Consider the following 4957-nt stretch of genomic DNA (forward strand, 5'->3'; position numbering starts at 1 on the left):
GGCCTTCTTAACAACGACGAACCACTTCCCGTGGAGATTCTGGCCAAATACTCCAGGTTGTTTGAGGAGCCGCTAGCGGCCCAGACTGTGCAGGCGCTCGCCAATTTCTACGGATGGAACGTGCCCTCTAGCTTCTCCCTCGGGTTCGCGACGCTGGCCGCCTCGCCTAGCCGGCTCATCGCCGACTAGCCTAGACGCGCCGCTTGTACTATGTCTTGCTTGGTTTTCATGGATAGTAGTCTACGTATTATTTTCTGGAACACGCACGGCCTCAACTGCCCGGCGAAGCGTAGCGTCATCCGTTCGGTCATTTGCACCGCTCGCCCCTCTGTGGTCTGTTTGCAAGAAACTAAGCTCTTTGATGTTTCCCCCTACTTGGTTGCCGACTCCCTTGGGCATGAGTTATCCAGCTTCTACCACCTTCCCGCCGATGGCACGCGTGGTGGCATCATCCTCGCATGGCGCCCCTCCGAGATCTCCCTTACCAACCCCTTCGTTGGGGCCCACTTCATCGCGGCATGTGCCACCACTCCAGGCTCCAACTCCCATTGGTGGATCACGGGCGTCTACGGCCCCCAAGATGAGGCGGGCAAAGCCTCCCTCCTCGTTGACCTCTCTGACTTCCACGCCACACGGATTGGCCCCTGGATCATCGGCGGCGATTTCAACATGATTGCCTCTACGGCCGACAAGAACAATGATATGCTTAACCAGCGCTCCATGCGACGCTTTCGCCGCTTCATGGCCAACACTGAGATTCGCGATCTGTACCTTCACGGCAGGCGCTACACCTGGTCTAGCGAGCGCGACCCCCCCCCCACGCTCGTGCGCATCGACCGCGTCCTATGCTCTCCGAGCTGGGAGGTGGCCCACCCCCACTGTCTCCTACGCTGCCTGTCATCCGCTGCCTCGGATCATGCGTCGTTGCTCGTCGACTGTTCCTCTCCCCCCTGGCCACAAGCGTTTCCACTTCGAGAGGTTTTGGCCCAAACTCGAGGGCTTTCACCCGACGGTCGCCGCCGCCTAGCAGGAGCCGGTGCGTGACACGGACCCGTTTCACCGCATCTTCGCCAGCCTCAAGTGCACTGCGCGTCGCCTGCAGTGCTGGAGCGCTCGGAGGATCGGCCACGTCGCGCTCCAGCTTTCCATCTCCCGTGAGCTCATCGCTCGCCTTGATGCGGCTCAAGATTTCCGGCCCCTCTCGTCGGCGAAATCCTGGCTTCGCCACCAGCTGAAGAGAACTTACCTGGGACTCGCCTCCTTGGATCGATCCATTACTCGCCAACGGGTCCGCCTCTCTTGGCTGCGTGCCGGTGACACTGACATCGCCTTCCTTCGCATGCGCGCCACCCACCGCAAATAGCGGAACCGCATCCACGAGCTCCGTGTGGGAGACGACACTGTTTCCGACCCCGTGGCCATGGCCGAGGCCGCTTTCTCTCACTTCTCAGGCCTGCTCGACACGGCCGACCACCGAGAGCACACCATCGCCCTCGATGCGATCGATGATAGATTCTTCGACCTCTCCGCGCTTGACCAGCCCTTCTCGGCCAACGAGATCTGGTATGCCGTCCGCCAACTCCCCTGCGGCAAAGCACTCGGGCCTGACGGCTTCATGGTTGAATTCCTCATCGCCGCGTGTGAAATCATCCGCGACGACTTCGTCGAGGCCTTTAGCAAGCTCTATAACCTCAACGGTCGTGGTTTTCACAAGCTGAACGAAGCCCTGCTCACCCTCCTTCCAAGCACCCGGAAGCCTCGTCCCTCTATGAGTATAGACCGATCAGCCTCATCCACCTGTTCGCCAAGTTGTTTACCAAGGTGCTCTCCCTCCGGCTCGCGCCGCATCTTGGCGAGCTTATCTCCACAAACCAGAGCACCTTCATCGCCGGCCGAAGCATCCACGACAACTTCATGCTCATCCAACAGACTGCCAGGCAGCTCCACACTCTTCATCTGCCGTGTGTTCTTTCTCAAGCTGGACATCGCGCGTGCTTTCGACTCTATCTCCTGGCCCTTCCTCCTCGAGGTTCTGCAGCACTTGGGGTTTGGGCCCCGATGGCGCAATTGGATCTCCATCCTCATCTCCATGGCGAGCACCAAGGTGCTCATCAACGGGCTCCCAGGACCGCCGATCCGTCATTGCAAGGGGCTTCGCCAGGGCGACCCCGTGTCCCCCATGCTCTTCGTGATCGTCATTGACGTCCTCAACCGCCTCTTCCAGCGTGCCACCTCCCTGGGCCTCCTGCGACGGCTCACTGGTCGTCACATGGCCTCCAGCCTCTCCCTCTACGCGAACGACGTCGTGCTTTTCTGCCACCCGGACACGCGCGACCTTTCCGCGGTGCGCCACATTCTCAGGCTATTCGGCGCCGCCTCCGGCCTTCACACCAACCTCGACAAATGCACGGCCATGCCCATCCAATGCCCCCCCCCAGCCCCGGGACTCCATCTCCAACCACTTCCCGTGCTCGATCGGTGAGTTCCCCGCCAAGTACCTCGGCCTCCCACTCTCCATTCGCAAGATCACCGCCTCCTTCCTCCAACCCTTCGTCGAGAGGCTGGAGAAGAAGCTCTCCCCATGGTGGGCGTCTATGTTGTCCCGTGGCAAGCGGTTGGCCCTCATCCGACATGTGTTCTGCGCGATGCCCACCCACATTCTGATCGCCATGTCGTTGTACTCTTCCATCCTTCGTCAAGTGAATCGTCTCCTCCGCGCTTTCCTCTGGCAAGGACGCAAGACCACTAATGGAGGTCACTACCTCGTCAGCTGGGCCAAGGTCTGCCGCCCCCTGGCCTACGGCGGCCTTGGCATCCCCGACCTGCAGCGTTTGACCCATGCCTTGCAAGCCCGCTGGCTCTGGCTGCGCAAGACGGACCCCTCCCGCTCCTGGCAGCACCTTCACATCCCATGCAACCCGGCTGTTCAGGCCATCTTTCGCGCCTCCACATCTTGGCAGGTTGGCGATGGCAACTCTTGCCTCTTCTGGGAGGACCACTGGATCGACGGGCTCTCCGTCGCCGAGCTGGCCCCGCTCCTCCACTCCCTCGTCCCCCGCCGCCTCCGTAAGGCTCGCACCGTTGACGCGGGCATGGCCTCTCGTGCCTGGGTCCAGGACGTGCGCGACCACCTTTCCCCCGAGGCGTTGGTGCAATACGTCCTCCTCTGGACGCGGCTCCAGCAGGTTACCCTCTCCGACGAGCCGGGCGTCCTCACCTGGCGCTGGACCACGAACGGCGTGTACTCCGCCAAGTCCTGCTACAAAGCCCTCTTCGCCGACTCTACGATCGAGCCTTCCTGGCGCCTCACCTGGAAGTCTTGGGCACCTCTCCGCATCAAGGTCTTCCTTTGGCTCGCCTTTCAAGGGCGTTGCTAGACCGCCGACCACCTCGCTCGACGTGGCCTCACGCACGCCCCGCTCCGCCTCCTCTGCGACCAGGAGCCCGAGACCATGACGCACTTACTTGCGGGCTGCGTCTTCTCCAAACAAACCTGGCATGAGGTCCTCTCCTGGCTGCGAATCACCGACATGCCGCTCCCTAGCCCCAGGCTGTGCTTCCGCGACTGGTTCTTCCAGTCCGTGCAGGACGCCCCCACCGCCCTTCGCCGCGGCCTTGTCTCGCTCATCATCCTCACTGCATGGCGCATCTGGAAGGCACGAAACGCATGCGTCTTCAATGGAGCCTCTCCCTCCATTCCGCTCATTGTCAACGACATCAAGGAGGACGCCCACAGCTAGGCCGCCGACGGAGCCAAGGGGCTCAGCAATATGCTCCCACCTACGTAGTACCTATCTAAGGGGAGTGCGCATCCCCCCTTCTCTATGTATGCGCCCTTGTAGCTCTCGCTCACGCCCTAGGTGTACGTGCTTGCGACGCTACCCCTATATATGCTACCACTCTTTCCCCCTATCAATGCAATGATACGCAAAGCTTTTGCGTATTCGCGAAAAAAAGTGACTCTGTAAGCTTGATACTCATTAAAAATTACTCGGATTTGCTTCTGACATTTTTGTTCTACTATCAAATAAGCAACTGTACTTGCTAGCTTTTGTTTCTGTCAAATAACCATCTGTTGCTGCACGAGGTTTACGATCTCTTCTAGAGCTCTAGTGGCTGCTCGCCTGCTTAGGAGTACTACATAGCTATTGTTACAGCTGGAGACCGGCTTCATCAGGGCGACTAATCGATTACTCTTATCCACAGGAACCAGTCAACACGCTTCCAATCTGCTTCTGAACACTGACAACAAACGTATGGTTACTATTATGCTAGCCACATATCAAACTGTAGTGACAGATTTGTAAGCTTGTGGCTTCAGCAAACTAAAACTGTAGTGGAATATTCATACATGCGCTAACGTAATTTCTTTGGCAAAGACGGATCAACGACAATAAATAAATAAATAAATTTGAAAAACAAGAGGAACCGCCCAAAAAAATGAAGGAACCAGAGCAATTCTTTGTGGGTCGCACCCAATGATTTTCAGACAAATAAATTGGGCCAAGTTTTTTCTCTTTATTGGAGATCAGAGAAGAGTTCCAGGATGAATTGTCATGATGTAAGATCAGGATTTCCCACAAAAGTTGATGCTGTTCCACTTCCATATTTTCTACTAGAATGAAACAAGGTTGGAAGAAAAAACAAAATGCAGTACTAGCCAACTGACAGTACGAATCAAAGCCAAAATAAAATAAAGGGTCAAGATAGATTTTACCACTCTGCAGAACCAAACTGCAGGGTTCTTCCAGTTCTATACACCGTAAGATTTAACTTGAGCTGTCACTCGATTGCTTCAATTCCTCCGATACTAAAAGCCGATATTAAAAAAAGCATGAGCAGACACGATGTTTTTCTCAGATTGGAATTAACTTGTCATTGCAGCGAAACGAAACGATAGGAGTTACAACTAGAAGTTGGATCTCACTAGACAAACTACAGAAACAGACATAGCCAG

This window comes from Triticum aestivum, chromosome 6A (assembly GCF_018294505.1).
Source record: "Triticum aestivum cultivar Chinese Spring chromosome 6A, IWGSC CS RefSeq v2.1, whole genome shotgun sequence".
NCBI lineage: Eukaryota > Viridiplantae > Streptophyta > Magnoliopsida > Poales > Poaceae > Triticum > Triticum aestivum.